This window comes from Chroicocephalus ridibundus, chromosome 2, assembly GCF_963924245.1.
Source record: "Chroicocephalus ridibundus chromosome 2, bChrRid1.1, whole genome shotgun sequence".
Lineage (NCBI taxonomy): Eukaryota > Metazoa > Chordata > Aves > Charadriiformes > Laridae > Chroicocephalus > Chroicocephalus ridibundus.
Genome location: NC_086285.1, coordinates 74853672 through 74874664, shown reverse-complemented (window position 1 = coordinate 74874664; position 20993 = coordinate 74853672). Strand labels below are relative to the sequence as shown.

The 20993-nt window shown below is 43.3% G+C and overlaps 1 long non-coding RNA gene across 2 annotated transcripts; it reads left to right on the top strand.

The window, feature by feature from the left end:
* The first annotated feature begins 13118 nt into the window (after window positions 1-13118).
* On the top strand, window positions 13119-18808 carry LOC134511640 (uncharacterized). 2 transcript variants are annotated; one of them, XR_010069932.1, is made up of 3 exons: window positions 13119-13342; window positions 14079-14211; window positions 17858-18808. It is a non-coding gene; the product is annotated as an uncharacterized LOC134511640 (long non-coding RNA). The 2 variants fall into 2 exon arrangements; XR_010069931.1 differs by having other exon boundaries at window positions 17846-18808.
* The last annotated feature ends 2185 nt before the right edge of the window (window positions 18809-20993 follow it).

The window sequence follows — 20993 nt, the reverse complement described above, 5'->3', positions numbered from 1 at the left end:
TACAAACATTGCAAAGTCCTACCAGAGAAACTCAAACTCCCAGGGCCACGTGGTTAAAGTGGATACATCTGCATCACAGTCCGAACTTATGCATTTGCAAAATTCATAAACCCAGGCATTTGCATAATTAAATCTCTTCATTTACTAAATATCCTTCATGGCCTGAAATCATGTCTGACATACACCTGTAACGTGCTTGAAGGCAGCTGCCAAAACTGGGGGTGTTTCAGAAAGCAGGTCACCATCCTTTACGTTCTGCTGCCTGAGCAACGCCAGCGTGGCTCACAACCCAGGCATGCGGGTAATGGCTGGCCACAGGGATTTACACTGGCTGAGTGAAAATATTGCCCAGAAAAACCTGCTCGCTACGAGATTTATACACTAATGAGCACAAAATTCCAGGGGGAGAAATTCCAGACATTCCCCTCTCCTCTCCACGCGAGAGGATATGCTCTTTCAAATCTTCTGCTGGGCGACTGCGCATCCTCAGATTTTCCTACTGGGTTCACTTCCATCCACCTCTCTGGTTCATCAGCTGCTGCAGGGCATCTACGAAGCGGTACACGCTGCGCTACCATCAGTGCACTGATGACACCCAGCTCTGTATCTCCTTCCTTCCTGACCCAGACACGGCTGCTGCCAACCTCAAACAATGTCTGGCAGAAATTGGTTTCTGGAAGGCGGCCAGCTGGCTGCTGCTCAGCCTGGACAAGGCAGAAATGATACTAATCAGCAGGGGGAAATGCTTTGAGGACCTGGGGAAATTTGTAACTGCTCCATCAGCTGAGGGCACGTGTCAGGTCAGCATCCTAAGAGGTGCACAATGCAAGCACCGGGTCAGGTTTCAACTTCCTCCCAAAACTTGAAGCTCCCAAACTCACCAAAGAACGCTCACTCACTTTTTGTTAGATGCCTGCTTCATTTTGAAAGACCTCATCACCTTTCCTTTAAGTTTGACTGTGAAAACTGCACCAGGAGCCTAAATAGATGGACGAGAGTGCCGCTTCCCGCCCTCTTCTGGATGGCAAACTGAAACGATTGCAAGCCTGCTCCCTGATGCCCAAAACATCCATCATTATAAGTCATACAATCACCTGGAAAAATAATAGTCACTTCTAAAAGTGACATTCACTAACGCTTTAGATAGAACTTTACAGAAAAGAAATTTACATCCTGCCTGTGAGAAGCAGCAACTTGGCCACCTTAAAAAAAAAAAATCAAGCAATGAGACAAGATCTATTTTCCTGGGTCAAGTCCAAGGATTTTAGGTAAATGGTGAGTGGCATGCACTGGGACAGATGATCTTTTATCTACTGAGACGTTTTGTGCTTCTCAGTTCTGTCCTTATAAGGGACAAATAAGCCCACATTAAAATTCCCAGCACTTTGCAAGTGGTAATAACTCAATGACTTAATTTACTCAGTAGCAAGACATGAAAATTTTGGAACCCAAGAAGCAAGAACAGATGCAACAACTACATCTTACCAAGAGTGAAGACCAAAGCTGACAGTATTGTATTTATCTTTGAATTGCACTTGTGAAGCAGACTTTTGGGGTGTCGTACAAAGCCATGCTGATCACTCGGGTGCTATTAGAAACTGCTCTTTATCCTTTTATAGCTTTAAATGCCAGCCTGCGTGCTCTTCTGACACTTAATACTGAACTTGACTTCCACAGCACTATATGCTATTCCTGGCCTGGCCACAGACGTTAGAAGTATGATGTGTCTTTTCACCTTGTCTCGATTTTGTACCAATAAAATGGGAATCATTGTAATTATTTCCTTTTTGAAGTACATACCAATGGGAAGTGCTGATAAAACACAGGAGACGTAAGAACAGCTGTAGCAGACTCTCCCCACATCAGCAGGTCAAGCTTCGCAGCCAGTTTGACACCTTGAGCTCAGCTGATCTCAAAACAGCCAGGAACACTGGCGGCATAAAGTGGGCACACCACTACACGGATGGCGTTCGCAAACTGTTTTTGTTTGTGATGGTACAAGCTAAACTCAGGATTTAGAACAGCGGGTAACGCAAATAAAGTACGCTGCATTCCAGCAGGAAGCAGACTTCCACAACTTGCAGAAACTCAGCATCTTCAACATTCAAAATGAGGGTTCGGAAACATCCAAGTCACCCAGTACTTTGGGTGAAATGTCACCGTGGACCGGCTGAAACGTTTGGTGAAAAAGAGGCTTTTGCAAAGCTTTTACAAGGGTTACCCAGTGGTCTGGAGTTAAACAAGATGTGTGGGGAGGAGGAAATACCTCTCAATACTCCTTTATCCACTGGCTCAGTCGTGCCTTTATCAGCCACATCTTGTAACTCTCCTGATTAAAATAGTGATACAGGCAAAAAACTAGACTGGGACTAGGAGTCGGGTTTACATTAGAGGTACCCAACTCACAACTTCTTCATTTAAGCCAGCTACACATTATACCCATCTTGCTTAATCCATTTCCAAACCACATTAAAGGCCGTAAAACTGCAACAGGAGGGTCTTTGCTAATGAGCAGTATCAATAGATGATAAAGTCACTTAGGACAACATTATTTTGGTCAGTGCAAGGGAAGAGGGTGTAGTTTTACGAGCATGGGGGTTTTCCTTTCTATAGGTATCTTCTGTTTAACCATCAGACTAACCAGTTTTACTTGTGTTCATTGTCATCTTCAAATAGACATTTGACAGCATGGTAGGCCAAAGTTAAAGGAAGAATTTCTGTTTGTTGACTGTATTTATTTTTTTTTTAAAATATCTATTTGAAATCACACACTTTGTGCCTACCGAGTTATGTTGAAAAATACAGACTCCACAACTCCTAGGGTCTTACAGGAACTTGGAGGCTGGGGGGTTTTTTTGACCAAAATTGATCTGACCCGTATGCCTTTAACACTAAGCAGAGGCGATGACGTTGGTGAAAACAGGCAGCTTAGGGGAGGCTGAGCAGCTCTCTTCAGCACAGTGTGTTTGGGACAGCAGCTCTCCAGGGTAACAGACAATAGCTTCATTTTTTTTTAAAAAAAAAAAAAAAAAAAAAAAAACCCACACCACAAAGGAGAAAAGCTGTGGAAGCAAATTAATTTGGAATACGTAAAGAGGATTATAAAAGAAAGCACAAACTTTCCTCCTCTGCCAAAAGAAGCGATTTACTGTGTGTACATCTTTGCCTTGTTACAGTTTATTACAGAGCTGGGTAGCTAAAAGAGAAAGAATTCAAATAAGGAGAGGCTAAAAAAAGGCTGGCTCCTACTGTGAGCACAGGGGTGAGGAGAACATGGAATAATACATGAAAAAAGCAGCTCATTGCAACAAAGTGACTTGTTAAGCCTTCAAAGTCTGTTACCAGTGCTCCTCCAAGCAGTGTAACTGATTGCATAGCACATGGTAGGGGTTCAATGGCACGTGTTTCTGACCTCCCTTTTCTAAAAAGAAACACTCCACAGCCAAAATACAACAACCTTCCTCATGCACCTACACGCTGTGAACACCAAAAAGCAAATCAAGTTGCTGAGCGTGGTACATGGCAGAATAACAAGGGGTCATGGGATGAAAGCAAGAAAGAGAACATTTTAGGCTGAACATCAGGGGGAAAAAAAAAGACTTTTGTTCAACTGTGAAAACGCTACATGCCCACGTTAAAAATTAGCTAGACAAAGCACTAGAAATTACCTTGTATACTACAAGTCTGCACTGGCAGAGAGATGGAGCAGAACTAATTGGTCTCTGCAAACCCTAACTTCTTATGATGCTTCATAAAAACGGTCTACAACAGTTCCTAGATTTAACAAAGGCTTGCACTTAGAAGGGAAAATGAAACTGGGAAAAGCAGAACACCTCCTGCAAGCTTATTTCCACTCGGAGCAGCACAGCGTGGGAGGCGCAGTCATTCAAGTGCGTTATGCTCTGACTTAAGTCGAGAGAATCATTTACAGTGAATAAACAGGAACGATAACTTTTTTAGCACTATTATCATCATGAGTTTCTTAGCACGCCAGAGTTCTGGGCGGAAAAAAAAGAATAATAATAATCAGCCCATTTTCTTTGAGGAAAAAAATGAGTCACTTTGCCTGTCTACTGAATCTTTTCACATTCCCCCAGCTATGTTTGAACTCAGACACCAGTTCCACCAAATTCAAAAGAGGAGCTGATGTCTCAGGGATCGTTACATTCCTACACGTTTCATGACATGCAGCAGCTGGGAAAGACTCAGATTGATGTTTCCATTGGGTCCAAATTCAGCCATAATCCACTTTCTGACAGCAACTGGCAAACCAGTGAACTGGTGCGTCCTGGCCAGTGGGTCAGCGGTTACGTAGCTCTGGGCTAGCGCCCATCACTCTTGCCCGGGGGACTGATCTGGGACGGTGCAAGAGGGACTTCGGAGAGAAAAAGACCTGCTCGTATCCACAACTCCCAGAAAATATAGTGCAAATATACATGCTCTTCATATTGCCAATGTTTACTCTGTGGATGTTCCCTGTAATAATCAAGGAACGAATTCTTGAATTCTGCTGATTGCAATTTGTCTCAAATATGGCAAGTGAATGTCATTGGTATGCAATTGCAGCCACATATTACATTAGGAAAGAGTCTCAATATCTATAACAGAGGTCATAAATAAAACGAAATAGAACATGCGAGATGAAATACATTTCCCTGTTTTTGGTATAAGCATATGATTTCCATTAGTAAAAGGACCACTGTAAAATTTACTGCAGAGGAGCTGATTTTCCCTTGGTAGCCTTCTTCACTATAGATCTTCAGTATTTGTTTGCATTTTGTTTTATGTTTTCGTAAAAAAAAAAAAAAAATATAAGAGTGGCTTCACTGTGCAGAATTGATTCCTTTAGTGCCTTATAGGCAATGACTAGGAAGGTGTGCTCCATCTTACAAAAGTGTTGGAGTACTTCAGCTTGAAATTCAACTTTTCAGAATTATCCAGGACAACAAAACTTAGCCTGCCTAATTCTCACATATGCAGACGCAAGCACCTGCAAGGCAGCTTTACACTTAATCTGAGCAGATATTCTGCTCATCTCTGTTCTTGTCAGTAGCACATGCCATGTAATTACCCTACCAAATAAAGCTTCTAGCTGGTGCACTTTGCAAGTATTTAAATAATACAACAGATAAATGCAATATGGATTATGTCCTAATAACGGCTGTTTGTAAATGATAAAAAAAGCATACTGCTGGCACCTTTCCCCTGAAATCTTAAACCCAATCCCAGGAAAGTACTAGAAGAAAAAGTTATGCTTCAAGACCTATGTGTCCATGTTAAATTTAAGAATTGGTTTAAGTACTTTCCCTAGACGAGGGCCCTGAGCAAGTGAAATATGATTTTCTATTTAAAATATTAAAAAGATACAGGCTGCCCAAGTGTTTTACATTTCTTTTCCCTTCTTGACTTCTAATTCATTTCTGACATACTGTTTCCTTTCAGTCTCTTGTCTGTATCATAAATCTATCTGTAATAATTTGGCACAAGTCACACACTTTGCACGGAAAAGGATCTTGCACCCTCCCAGACAGAGGCTGTGAAGGACAATGGCCATAATAAGTCTGTACAAAGTACAACTTCAGTAACCAAAATCTCTTATTCAGGTATTTGTAACTTTACATCCCATGCTACGTCCCAGTGTATTACATAGACAGCTGGAATTAATTCTGCTACTATTTACTCCAGAGTAAATCAGCGACTTCCACTGAATTTAAGCAGCCTAACATCAGGAGTAAATGAGATCAAAATTAGGCCATGTTACATGAACCTTGCCTTGCAGAAACATTACTTGTACTTAGAGTCTCTGGGTCCTCAATATTAACAGGACTGGGACACCACAAACTGTAGTCACACATATGCATCTTACAAACGGGAAGAAAGCATTTGAAATTTGTTTTCAGAAAAAAATACCTTCTAGTTTTGGTTTTTTTTTTTTTCCTTTCAAAGCTTGCACAGAAGTACCTGGTCTCTGTGCAAATGTGACCCCAAATCAGCTGGGAAAAGCAGGAGGGTGCTAACTAGGCACTGGATCATCGGGCAATAACCCAGCAGTTGACAGGCAGTTTCACAGCCCTATCTCGGTTCTGCCCAATTGCTCATTATGTCTCTCATCAGGCACCCTGACACACAAGGGTAAACACCTCCATTAAATTACTCAGGAGCCACAGCTCAAGAAGATGGGACAGACGTCTTTCAAGACTCTTCAGGTGCAGAAAATGTTTATAGAGTTACACCCGGGATGGAGTTAGTCCCTTATTTTCTGTAATGGAGACGAAAAGAAATGAAAACTGCAACAGCAGTTCACTGTACCTGTTCTCCAGCTGCTGATCTTAAGACCCTTGGCGTATATATGGCATGTTCACTCCATGCTGCTGTACAGGGCCCTTCATATTTTGTGAAGTATGATACCAAGCTTTGACAATTCAGAAAGAACCGATGAGCAGATACCTTAACCTGTCAAAAATTAGTTTTACATATCTAAGATCACAATCCTTTCTTCACATCATTAGGAATTTCTGGGGAACATTAAAGCCCAGATTTCTGACATTACATTCCTTTTCCTAACTCCTTTATTATGTTTTAATAACACCTATTTTTTTTTGTTTACGGCTCTGCTTGTCAAATTTGCACAATGGTGAAAATATAAAAAAAAAAGCCAGAGAAGCAAACCCTGACTAAGTGATAACATGACCATGTTTCACGTAAACATTTGTTATACGTAGTGTTGCTGCTGAAGCTACTGCACCGGCCACAGACCCTGCAGTTTAGTACCACTGCCCTCAGTAGCAGGCAGATGAATAGCAAAACTGACGTGTCAAGCGTAAAGCTAGAGTAATTTGCACTCTTATGACCAGATCCTGAGCTGGAACACAGTAACCATAGCTTCCCCAAGATCAACGGCATGAGGTCAATTTTTAATTTATTTATTTATTTATTTTCTATCTCAGCCGACAATTTTTAATCTGAGTGCTGCCAGGAAATCAGAGAGAACATTCGGCATTTGTTAAACCGCTGAATTAAAACTTCTGAGTCATAGTTCCTTTCATCCTGATAGCCGTGTTTAAACACATATTTCATATTACTAGAGCTGCGAGAAATTCAATTATTTCAGATCATAGTTATTTGGAGAAGCTTTTCCCCTCCCCGTTACTGATTCTGAAGGACTTGAACATCTCCTGAAACTTCCCTGTGGAGCATGCATGCAGCGTTCAAATAAACTCATATATTCAAAGCCTGTTTTACTCATACAGAATAATACATCCTTTTCTGAGTGAAAAGATGGTGAAAATCAATTCCCTTTCCTCGTGGACTTTCTGGAAAGGAAGCTGGAATACCTCGTAGACCGTGGTACCCTTGTCTTCCCTATAGAAGAGAGTCTATGCTATGGAAAGAAAGGTAAAGTCTAGTTGACACACAAGCCAACTAAATCAGTAAAAGCACATCAACAAGATGGGCGTTTGCCCCATATTAAAAGCATGCGCTGCCTTGTCTTCACCTTGAGGTAGGCATCGTGTTAGTGAATGCTGAATGAAGAACGCACAACAGGTAAGAGGACTTCTCCATTTATCTAAAAATTGCCTCCATCGTTGCGAGTTGCTTCATACTTCCCTGTTTTTCCATACGTATCCCAGTTTGTCTTTCAGCATCTCTTTGTAGTTCCTTGCCAGACCACTGGATTTCTGTCCCGCATCAGTTCTCCAGCACTCTGCCCTGCTCATCTCCTCCTCTTCTACAGTACTACAGGTGACCTCATCCATTCGAAGGGATTCAGTTATCATCACACGGCCAATGACTCTCAAATTCACCTCTCCAGAAGTAACCTGTCACTCAGCTCCCATTTATAAGCACTTGCTAACTATGCCAGTGATGCATATGCATAGTAGATACAACCAAAAAGTTCAAAACAAAACAACACGCGTAGGGCAATGAAAGCTCTCTCTTCTTCCACATGGAATCCTGTTAAAAGGTTGCAATTTCTTTGAATTAAATTTACAGAGACTACAAAACGCAAGAGAGAACCAGTAAGGACTAGAGATCCAGCTGAGATCTAGGAAGACTGCACCTATAAGCAGAAAAAACACAGGATGAAATTCAACTTGGAAGTAACATAATATAGTTTTGTTTTGTTGGTTTGTGTTTGTTTTTTTGTTTGGTGGTGAGGTTTTTTGTTTGTGAGTTGTGTTGGTTTGTTTTTTTTTTTTAAAGAAAAAAAAAAAAAACTTCCAAACCACACAAACCCAGAAAGCAGCGATGGGTAGGAGAGGCTGAGGGTCAGTAGCAGATAGTAAATTAGACATGAGTCCACAATGCAGTCTGACAGCAAAAAAGGTCACCACAATTTTAGGCTGCATATGCAGAGACAGCAAGTAACAGGGAAGTAATGGGTTTTATCTATATTGATCGGGTGCAGTCTACTATGGAAAAAACATGCTCAATTCTGTGTTCTGTGTAAACAAAAACTAATGGCAATTTGGAGGGAGCTCATACAAAACAGCCACAGAATAGCTTGGAGGGCTAGCAGAACTAACCAGGGAAGATGAAAAGCTGACAAAAAGCAAAAAAAAAAAAAAAAAAAACAACAAAAAAACCCCACAACCCAGACATTCTCTTGCAAAGCAGTTAGTACAATTTAAGAATAGAGACAATTTAAGAAATGAGACAAAATAATTGATTGTTGAGGATAGGCTAGGCAACCTGCTTGCTTTTGCACCGAAAGCAATCAGGACTCACTTTGAGCATTACCAAATCTGACTTGGAAGGGTGTTAACATTGATGGGGCAATTATTTCCAGAATTGCTGTCGCATGTAAGTGTCCAGGCTGCACCCTGGGAATTGTTTCTGGCTAACACAATAGCTAAGAAAAGCACAACAACACAGAAGTCTCTGAAGAGCAGATGTATCAAAGAGGAAGAAAACTTATTTAGCATGGCAAAAGGGGACTTCAGTGGAACTTGTAGAAGAAAAATTAAGAGGTAGACCTGGGCTAAACTGTTGGGCAACTTTTCTTAAGGCAGAGATCAATCAATCAGTCAGAATGACCTTGTATTGCCCTACTGCCAAAACGCAACCTGACACAGTGGTGTTTCAAGGCTTGAAGCTACACGAGAAGGCGTATTATTGAGCTGAGGTGGACAGGCCAGGCCAGTATGTTTTGAATGAGCACCTCAAGGCAGCTGGTGTAAGCTCCTTCTTGCAACATCCTTAGATGTAGAGTAGTCCTAGCATTAAAACCCACAGAAAAGAGAAGATTCCTGGCAGTATTAAGAGGCTCCCAGCACCATTTCTCTTCCCAGGTTTTAGAGGACAGGTTGATCAGTTCATGCTCTCCATTGACCATAAAGCAGTAAAAGTCATTAGAGCACCCAGGCCAAGCTAATAAGCTCACATAGGAATCAAAGCCCATGAACTCGGGCTCTGCATCATGCGGTCCTCACATGTCTCCTGGCTGGGCTCAGGGTATGGGCTGAGCCTGCTCCTGTCTGCAAATCCAGCTCCTGATAAAGCAGTAAAGAAGCCAGTGAGGGTCCACACAACAAAGCACCTGTGTGAAGAGGGAAGGCAAGACAGAAAAAAGAAAGAAAAAAAAAACAACACAGCAAGAAAGCACTAGCATCTCAATATGTCGTTCACAAGCAAAACCATCTTGATCTAGTGTGAGATAGCAAATGGAAGCAAAAGGACTGCTCTTTCTCAATATTCTATGCCATTTACAATTTGTTTAGGCAGTCAGTATATGTCAACGCTCCTTTTAAATCCAAGCTGGAAATGCTTAGTATTAAATTGGCAAGAGTTTTAAAAAAAAAAAGTAAAAAGACAACACAATAACAAAAGAAATCCCAATCCCTCTTTTCACTGAGGTGCATTGCCTTGCTAATTTTGCTGCGGGGAAAAAAAAGCAGTTCTGGACAGCTGGTTAAAAGAAGCTGTTAATTTAAAATAACCTGTTTGTTAATTGCTTTCAACCTTGGTCAGTTGGTTTCTGCACTCTGAACCCTAAAGGTAGTTTGAAATGAATGCATCTAGGGAGCGAGGAGTAATTAATGCAAGCAGGCAGCCATGTCTGGAAGACAGAGGTTACAGTGAGGGGAGGAAAGGTCTGAACCGGTGCGTGGGCTCCTAGGAAATGGCCCTGATGCTCTTTCCCCCTTCTCCCCTCCTTTTGCCTTCTGCTGCAGAGCTGCAGCTACAGCTGGAGCCCTCTGCCAAAGCAGGGGTGTCCCACCATCCCCCCAGGCACACCGCCACCACCAGTAGAAAAAAAAATAAAACTTTGCAGGCAGCAGCTGCAGCGACAGCAGAAGCAGCAAAGTGAGCAAGCTCACCACACACAGCCCCGCTGACCACCCTCCCTCCCCACCTCCACCAGGACCCCGACACTCCTCTCCTCCCCAGGAGCCACAGTGGCCGCCTCACCCAGCGCTATGGCACCAGCCCCCTCCTTCCATAAAACTTCCCTGGCTGCAAGGTGCACAGGGCTCCCCACCAGCTTGCAGGCACTGGGGGAAACGTCCCCCAGAACCCCAAAACACAGCCCTTTTTTTTTTTTTTTCCTAAACACATGCAGCTTCCACCAGGCCGGCACAGGCAGAAACGATGCCCTTCTGCTCCTGTTTTCCCAGTGGCCAGGGGAAGGCTGCCCCGTGACCACCTTCAGGGAGAGCAGCAGCAGGAGGAGTGGAAAGAAAAAAAAAAAGGAAAAAAAAAAAACACACACACACACAAACCACACTGGAAATTAGTCACTGGTTTTACAAGCTGCCTCAGCTTGGTTTGCTGCACGCTCGAAATAGAAAAACAACTGACCTGTGAGTTATTTAAACATGAGCGTAACATTTAGAGGCACAAGGCAGGGCGCACAGATTTTATCCGATTGATGCCTGCCTGACCCCTGCGAGTCCTCGGGTGACCCAGGCACGCACAGCCACGTGCTGCTGTGGCCAGCAGTTCCCCACCACCTCCGCCAGCGACAAGCGAGGATTTGGCCCTCCTTCACGCTGTCTGAGGCACACAGGGGCAAAAAAATCTCACCCAGAAGAGCAAGCAGGGCTAACAGGAGCCAGGCCTGTTTCCTTATAACAAACATGGCATCGTTCTCGATAGATTTTATTCTGGCAGCGGCCTAGTGTATTTTCCTGCGACGGTGAAGCAGTTGCACGATGCTTAGGGGGAGCTGGGAGCCACATCTCTGAAACAGCCCTTCCAGCAAGCTGTATACGCTGGGACCCGCTGTGCTTCAACTTGCAAGGGGTAGTAAAGAAAGATGTGTTGAGGGAGGAGGTTGGCAACAGTCTCTCTCTTTCTCAACTCCATCCCTTTAATGGTTACCAACCAATTTTAGCTGTTATGGTTACGTTCTGACTTTTAATCCTCATTAGAGTAGGGGATATATACACAACATGCCTTGATTTCATGATTTGTATGGCAACAACCTGTGCCAAAAACAAGGACGGACGGAAGGAAGGAAGGCCTTGATAAAAGCTGGTCTCGAGCTTCTACCACAACCTAAGCATAAAATCATCCCAATAGACAGAGATGGGATGCTTAATGTGCTTAAGGAACTTGATGTGCCTCCACTACTCTCAAAATAGGATTTAAGCGTGATTTAATTTGGGGCTTAAGTAGCCCAAATGAGTCCATGTACAACGCTGAGCTTTACAGCACATGTGTGTCTTATTCTCTTGAACATTCCTACAAGTTTAGCAATCACATTGGTCCCTACTTATACCTGGGACCACCAAGCCAGACCTGATCTTGATGGCAGAGTGCATGATGCTGCCCAACCAGTTCCTATTCAAACACTTCACTAAAGACATTGTATCAGAGCTATGGTTTTAAATACAGTAATGTTTCCCAACCACATTCCTAGATAGAATAATGTGAAGGCTGAAGAGCCAAGCATTCAAAGTACAGAAGAGATCATGAAGATAGCTTGCTCACAGCTCTGCGGGCCACTACTTTGAAATACGATGTCTTCATAAGATTACAGCTTGTCAGCTGCAGCAATGCAGCACACAACACTGACAGGGAAATAGTATAATGTATGTATATACACACATATATTCTTCAGTCAACATGCCCTGTTCCTCAGCAGCCAGAGTACAAACTTTTTGCCCTTTTTTTTTTCTTTCCTAAACACAGCATAGCTCCAGGTTATCATTCCTCCAGTGATAAGCGTGTTCCCATTCTTCCCACACTGCTAAATCCAGTAGTGCCTTAAGAGGCTTTGTCTGAACAATTTTCATCACCATTATTGATAGCTGTATTGATACAGGAGGTGGCCTGGTCAGGTTGTAACGACTCTTTAAACTCATGAGTTATTTATGAGTGACTGCTAATTTGCATCACACAGCAGATAGTCCTGGTTAGGCAACACACACCATCATGTAACCTCCACGTTATCTCATGAGGAATACAGACTGCCCCCATCCAAAATACGCATATTGCCTACAGTGAAATCCCAACTGTACCACAATAACAGAGCCCAATCACAAGCCAGCACTTCACTGCTAATGCTCAAGAGCGCCCTTTGCAAGGCATTCTCCAGTCACAACAACATCATATGGAAAAACCGGGCCAGGCGCGGGGGAAGTGTATTTTTCCAATACTGAAAATATTTTCCTAGAGAAAAACGTTTCTGGAAAACTTACACATAAGCCCCAAAGGAGCTTCCCATATCTTTGAATCCACGTTGTCGGAGCGTGGCCATCTCACCTAGTCCTTTTTTGTTAGCTTCCAGGCTGAAGGGAGCACCCCTGGACTTCCATTTTAGAGGGGAGGTAAGCACCAGCCATTGCCCCTGATTTCCATGACAACTGCAAACTCTCGACACATCTTCAGATTTGGTTGCTGGTGTTTCTGTCTCTTGAGCTACCGCCAAGCTAACTCTAGCAGCAAAATTATCATGCAAAGGCATGTGGTCCATTAAAAATACGAGTCACGTAGAGTTGCAGGGTGATGTCACATCAGCTGCCCCTGATGATAACTATCAAAAGTTAGCATAAGCCTCCAAATCACAAATGCCCTGGCTCTGATCCGATTTTAATGAATCTGCTTTTACGATTAAACCATCACTATAATTGGCACCGGAAGAGCGTTGGCAGTCTGCTGTGGTCGCCTTCCCTGCAAAGCGTGTTTGTGATGCTCATCTCTGAATGATGCATAGTGTCTGCCTGCCTCCTATTAAAAAAAAAAAAAAATGGTATGAACAGCGGCTGGCAGGCAGACTGGTCAGCAGTGATTCATTCCCTGGCAGCCATGATGAGCAGCATAGGCTAAATTCAGCCTTGGTGGAGGTGGGTATTTCTCCATTTCCTTTCACGGCATCGTATCTACGTTACATCAGGTATGAAGTTTGGCCTTGTATATTTATTTAAGTACAGTAACTGCCTTTTACTTACTGCCAGCTTTTTGCAAGAATTATGCTCTAGTTTGGGGAACAGCTTGTTAGTGCAGCTGGAATTGCACTGCACTCTGTAGGAAGATAGTGGGGAGCAGGCAGGGAAGGGGAAGAGACAGAGGGAGTGATGCATCTTGTGTACTTAAATAGCTGGGTTGTCGGGGGGAAGGGGGGAACAATACACAACGGGCAGCGGCAAAAACCACACCAATGCCTAGGAGCTGGGGAGAGGAATTTACACACTTCACATTTTCTCATTTCTCTCTGGATAAGAACTGTGTAGTTTATCTAACCTTTTAGGCTGTGGAAAAGGGGGGATGTGAGTTTTTGAAGGCACTACCATGCACGTGCCTGCATTGCAAAACCTGTCCTTGTCCTTCCCCCCACGCCCCCCTGCAAGCACGAATGGTAGATAAAATTAAAAAAATTAAGCTGGCATTGAGCATTGTGGCACCCAGGGTGCTAAACATTTGGGAATTTGGTGAATTTCTCAAATAGATTAGAAGTTAGCATGAGGCAAATGAAAATAACATTTCCCACACACACACTAGATAGAGAGCAGAAGGGAGAAGGGGGGGAAATCTTAGCGGTTTCTCCTCCCCTTTTGTTGTCCCCCTCCCCTTGCCAATATTGATATTGCTCTGCTTTTTGATCTCTGCACTTCTTTATTTTGGCTTCACAGGTATCAAGGGAAAATGGCTAGCAGTGAGTTCTGTAGCTTTTCCTGCTCTGCAGCCCCTCTGGCTTAGCCAGCTGGATCACACTGAATTAGTCAAGTACTTCATTATCTCCCTTCTCTGCACATTTTGCTCCAGGTAATAAAATGCCCAAACAAGAGAGCCAATGCCTTCTGCTGCACTGTCTGTGAAGTTTCGTTGTTTTGGCCAATTCCGCATATCAGCATTGTGCTATGGGAGGGCATCACTTTTCATCCCTTGCCTGCAGTGCTTCCCAATCTCCATTTAGTCACAGCAGTTAGCTAACCATGTAGCTGTTGATAACATAGCACGGTTTTGGAGCCCCTCAGCCCTCAGGAGGTCTGGGATTTCTCTTCGCAGTGTGGGCCTACAGGAGGAGCGGCGGCTAGCTGGGAGAGCCAGACCAATTACATTGTGGGGATGGATGGAGTGCTACGTGAGAATTGCTCTTATTAGCAGCCAGTGGGATAGGAGTTTTGCAGGAGGGCATTTTTCTGCGGTGGTGAACCGCTAGCCAGATATCTAGGTCAGGTAGAAAAAGCCGTAGACCGAAAATCCAGGCAATCGCTTTGCGCACCTTTCTTTCGTGAGGCGTTGTACTGTGCCAAGGGAGGGAGTTTATTGTTATTGGTCACGGGTTTATTTCTTTCCCCCAACTTATTCCCATCCCCTATAATGTCACCTTCTGTTTTTCATTTGTATTTTTCAAAACAAATGCTTAATAGCTACTTTTTGATCTTGGTGGTTTGTTTTTTGTTTTGGTTTTGGGGTTTTTTTAAATACATTTGTCCCCTCCCCCTGCTCCAGGGGATTCCCCCCCCCCTCCCCAAGATGACCTTTAGTTAAAGCCATAAACTAGCTTGAGGCAATCTCTGGCAGCTCTGTCATGTGATGGGCAAAATGGGCCATATTTAAATCACAGGGAAGGGAACAGGAAGAAAGAATCTAGTTCACCTCCTAGTATTTAACCTTATTCACAATGGCCAGTGCTGGGGGAAAAAAAAAAATATCCTTAAGTTATTATCTATCTGGGGGTAGGAATGTGAAAAATACATGCTGAAAAAAAGTTTGCCTTGCATTGAAACCTAAGTTGCAATAAATCAGTTTTCCCTGTGTGAACAGAAAGAAAAGTATCTGAAAAATAAGAGTAGATATGTATTTATTTCGGCAGCCACCTTTCGTCCATCCTTCTCCCATCAAGTCCTCCAAATTTCCTGCCTGGGACATTCCGCCCACAGGGACATGGGGAGGAAGGAAACACCTGAACCAAATTCCATACTAAGGCACACAGTGCTAAGGAAATTCAAATTCACAACACTGTGAAAGCCGGGGGGGGGGAGCGCTATATATGCATATTAAAAATTTGATTCGCAGCCTGCTGAAGTAAACAGCTGATGCCTATTGATTTCAGTGATCTGTGGATCAGTCCTTAGTGACAAAGAGAAGGATCTCTTGATGACAAAGGTCCAGACTGTAGCATTTAGATAAAAATATTAACTGCAAAATACTGCTAAATTAATCCAACTTCTTTTGATTATTGATGTCCTACTGTTTTCTGCCTGAAACAACGTACACGATGCATCAGTCATTTATAAATTATTCATTCACAGTTATTTTGGCAGCAGCTTCTTTCCATTTATCAACTGATAAACGTACAAGAGATAAGAAGGGTAATTTTATAGCCCCTTGACAGTTACCTTTGACATGATTTCCATATTTAATAAGGTAAAATACAAATGGCATTTTGAGGATTCCAAAGTCCACATTATAAAGCTTTACAGTAACTTCTGTATCCACATCACACGAGACGGGTGAGCCGAGTACGTACAAACCTCACAGGCACACGAGTCCCTCCGAGCTCACTTCCCAAGTCTGATTTCAGCAGCTCTGAAATGTGCCCCTCGTGCCACCAAATCGCAGAGTCTTTTCACAGCTGCAGTGGGAAAGATTATGGTTGACTTCAGAGGCTTGGATAACGTCCAAAGAGCCACAGCTCTGGGGACTGCTGAAACCATGAGACGTAGCCAGGTCAAGAATTTATTGTTGCCTGGCCTCATTTCTAGAGATCTCATCCATATTCCCACCCGCGCAGCTCCTGGACGTTTCAGATCTCTGCCCAATATGACCATAATAGCAATTCCATAAACTCGGTGAGATTACGTCTTAAGCGCCCCAGGGTTAAAGGCTGGCAAAATCAGGTACCAGATATTCAAAGACCACCTCTGTCTCTCTGCGGATATTCATCTGTACCCTTGTTAGGTCTGCAACCCACTGGACTACAGTACCACAGCGCACTACATGCGGCTGCCGCACGCTGCCAGAAGTGTAAGCTACTCCGAGCAAACAGTAAGCAAGTGGAATGACTTCCATCCTAGCAAAGAATGACAAAGCCTTTGAAAAGCATCTAGCCTACTTTTTCTTCTAGCATATGGGGCAATTAAAGAAAGATTTTTTTTTTTTTTATTAAAGGAAAATAAAAAACCACCACACTACTTTAAAACAGCAGAGCAGGAATGAATTACAACAGTACCATTAAACCCCAAGATCTACAGAGACTACCAAAATCCTCCACACCTGATAAAGTACCAGGAGACCACTGTGAGATTTGTATGCCGCTTCTACAAGTCCTATAAGTATTGCACATTATGCATCTAGAAGTAATTACAGCACAGCCAATTAACTGTTGACTTGCTCTTGCCCTGTAATTCTAGACAGTATTCTTTGTGGAGTTGTACTTTCAGGAGTAATATTATGCAAGAGACATTAGCCACTGGTTCATACCTGCACGTACTTCAATAAATCCTACTACTGTTCATTTGTGAGACACTAAGCGCTGCATAATATCTACAAGGACGCAAGTACTCCGTGCTGACAAGTCCACCATTATATTAAGGTGTCTTTGCTAACTCTTTCTGCTACCCCTCCAGGAAAAGGAAAAAAAAAAAATCCCAGTTCTTTCCAGTTTTCCAAGACTGGGAAACTCCAACTGAGAGACGCAGTTGGCTGGGACAGATTTCAAAAATCAGGGAACATGGTATAGCCCAGCCATTCTACCTGTGCTCCTTTTAAGTGTCAAGGAGACAAACACAGTTTGCTCGCCAACAGAATCCAAGAGACACATCACGGGGCAGTCATTACATGGTCGCATACCCCCCTGCCCACGTACCCCCCCACACCAGGGGGTTTTCTCCACCCTGTCCTTGAAAAGCCAAGTCAAACAGTCTCATGTTACTTGATGGATGTTAGAGTATGAAAGGTCAAATTAGAAGCTGAGCTACAGTATAATTTTATTTATTTTTTTTGATAAGTGCCAACATATTAGGGTATTCTGCTCTTAGGAAAACAGTTCAACAAAAACAGCCCACTCCCAGCGATGCATACAGCCTTCACATGCCCAGCTAGAATGGAGGAAACGGGAGTAAAGGCAGTGAGGTATATTTTCTGTCATCAAGCTGTTATACATGTAATTAATTCTGGTGTTATTACTATTATTTGTTCTGAACAAAAACTAATGTAAAGCAAAACTCTAGAGGTTTGGGTTAAGCGTTAAGGGCTATCCAAACACAAGGTCTTACCCAAAGCTTTACGTTTGGGGAGATTTTTTATCACAATTTTTGTGCTAGTGAATGCTGCCGGACTGACAACTCCTGAGGCAAAAAGCTCCTGTTTCCCCAGGGAAAGAGGAAGTACGAGGAAAACCGCACACATTTCCCGCAGCAGGGCAGGGAGAAACTCAGGTCTGCAAATATAGATTCCTTTGCAGGACTGGAAGTCAAACTAGGGCTGGAAGATACCACCTGGGTCATCGGAGACGCAGAGGTTAGAAGGATCACCTACAAGAACCACAGTTCCCCATGCACACCACATGCTGTAAGACACCCGCAACGCCTCTCCTCCCTGCATCCCATAATCAACTCTGGAGATCAACTACGAAAGACCAAGCTCCTCAAAACAAAGCTATGTTTTGCTGCAGTCTCTTCCTTTTCAGGACTTCAACTTTAGGCAGAACTTTGCCTGCCGAGAGGCGATTTTCTATCTTAGCACGCCGTGGCTGCTCCTTTTGGATATGGTTCTTCGTTCTTCCATATTTGTTGGTTTCTTAAGTAAGACTTAAGTTTTATTCCAATTATATGGCAAGCCCCAGGGCTCAATTCAGATAAGCATGCTTCTGTTCCGGTGCCAAAAAAAACATCCTTTTTTTTTTCTTGCAGCCATCATAAACCAGTCACCCTAGAAAAACCAGCTCTTTGTTCTTGGGGAAACAACTATTGTCAGAATATTTTACATGTAAATGAAACATGGGAGCTCATCTTCCTCTTTTATTTGTCATTGCAAGCTTCCCCCATTTACCATTCTGCTCCGATTTTCCCATTTAGCAGTGTATGGAATCTGCAATAGTGCATATTGTAATATGCAAATTGTATATAGCATTTTGGTGTCAGACACACTGAAATTAAATCAAATGGAAGAAAAAAAAGGAAAGAGAGTGTAATAAAGGTACCTTTATGGCCTCAAGCTGTAGATAAATTGTGGTCTGTGGTAGTTAAACAACAGCTGTTCAGATTTAAAACAAAATTATGATAAGGATCCCCAGAAGATAACACCTCTTGAGGTAACAGCATTTACCTAAATGCATCTGTTAGCAGCAAACACCGTGACTTAAGACTGTTTATGTGATAGTTTATTCCCATTTGTTTTCCTTCTCCTTCCCTCCCTCCCCCCACTCGCCTTCGTTAGCGAGAGCAAACCCTTCCACGGCAATCCGGACCTCGGGGGTCCCTGCGCAGCCTCTCCACCTGCGTGGGAAGGACAGCCAGCCTCTGCCAGCCGCACACAGGTGGAAGCAGGCTGCCAGCCCTCCGCACTGGTAAGGCGCGAGGATTAAAGAACAGCAAGAAACCAAATTGCTACAGTTAAAGAAAGAAAACAGCAGGACTAACACATTTTAGTAGGGGTATGTACGCTGAGACTCAGCGATCTTTATACCCTTTGCGAACAGCAGTTCTTTAAGAGCTTTACACCCAATAAAATTTAAACTTTTATATATATTTTTTTTTTTCCTTCGTTTATTGCACCGGGGGGTTTTATTGCATACGTGTAGCAAGCCACCCATATGGAATTTCACAAAGTGGCAACCGCGCTCGGCCCGAGCGCCTCAGACCAGCCCAAACTGAGCCCTCAGGTCAGCAGCTTCAGAAAGCTGGTTTTTTTGCTCCGCTTCGTTTTGTTCCTTCTGCCCCTCGCCGCTCTCTCACGGCTACATTGCGTTGGCTATCATTTTAATAAATATTAAAAAAAATAAAAAGGAATCCCAACAAGAAGGAAACAGCATTAGGATTTTAGCTTCGGTCCCATGCTGGGAAAATTCCTGCTGGGGAGGATGGGGAGAGTCGAGGACCCGGCTTTCCCCTTTTCTCCTGCTGCTCTTTCTCCCAAGGATGCAGCCGGCAGCACGGGGCGTGCAGGCAGTGACAGCCCGCCGTCCCAGCAGCTGCCCACGGGGAACACCTACACACCCCTCCATCTCCTCGGCAAGCACGAGTTTAGCAACAGCGATTCATCATTGAGAGAAACATTAATATTTTACCTTAGTTACCAAGTGCACCCGTTCAAACTTTTATCTAAAACATTCTTTATCATCTTTTCATTAAGTTCTCAAGAGCTAATGGTTTCTGAGTTCCCGGGGTAAGGATGATGTTCTGAATAATGAAAGCTCATTATTTCTCCACAGAATGCTTGTTAATTCAAATGATGATATTAAAACTATAGTAGCCTTTAGCGCTGGGGTGATTTCTAGCATACTTTATCATGTATCAATATATACTCTGTTTGTCAAAACTGCCCAGGGCTGGGGCTGACATTCTCTCTGGAGGAGTCTAGTGCTTCAAGAGGCACTGAATACACCAAGGTGACAACTTGCAGAGTTTGCGCCTCTAGGAAATGGAAAGATGAAACTTGAAGTGCCATTGTCCCCCTTGATTTCCTTATTAGTATTCATAAAGAGACAGTATCCTCCTCTTTTTCTAGTCCTCACAGGCCTTCCTTTTGAATGAAATAAAAGGCACACGCACACACACAAAAAAAATACATGCAGAAGTTTTACATATGAAACATACCCCTTTGTTGTAATTTAAGGGATCCAAAATATGTTTCTGTAGTTAGAGGTAGGCATGCCTATTGCTTAGCCACAATAAATTCTTTAAACAAAAAAAAAACAAAGAAAACCACACACATTTAAAGATGAGGCACAGACATTTTTTGCCTTTTTTTTTTATGACTTATTCTGCATCTCCCCTTTCCCCCCCACCCCTCTCCATATAGCCGGGCTATATTCCCCAGCAGCATAGCTACAAGCTCCCTGACATTGCTGCCCTCCTTTCAGCTTTGATCACCAGAGTACTGCAAATGTTGTCAAGGCCTCACTCTCCCACCATCCTGACCCTCAAGAAAAAAAAAAAAAACAACACACCACACACTAAGAAAAATCTCCATCCGTATGGAATCCCTTGGTGAAAGCTAAAAATAGATCTGCAATGAAAAGGCCAATTAAAGTGTCCAAGAAGCGTATTTCTCCAAATAACAATACATTTCCTGCACAAGGGCTCTTTCCACCCACCTCGTGCAGCCTGCATAAATACGCAGGTCCTTATCCACCTACAGATTATATCATCACCTCCCATCAGGTGTTTTGCGACAGCAGGCTTCAGCATGGAGGGGAGAGAAGATGCTCAGTGACTCCAGACTGGTCACAGTCTACCCTGGTCCTGCATCAGCATCATTTATTTCCCCTCAGTGATCAACAATGTAAAATTTGAGTGTTAGTAATGAGTGAGCCCCTCCCGCATCCACCCCAATCCTTCATCCCTTCTTCCTCCAGCCTCCCAGAAGGAAATGTAATT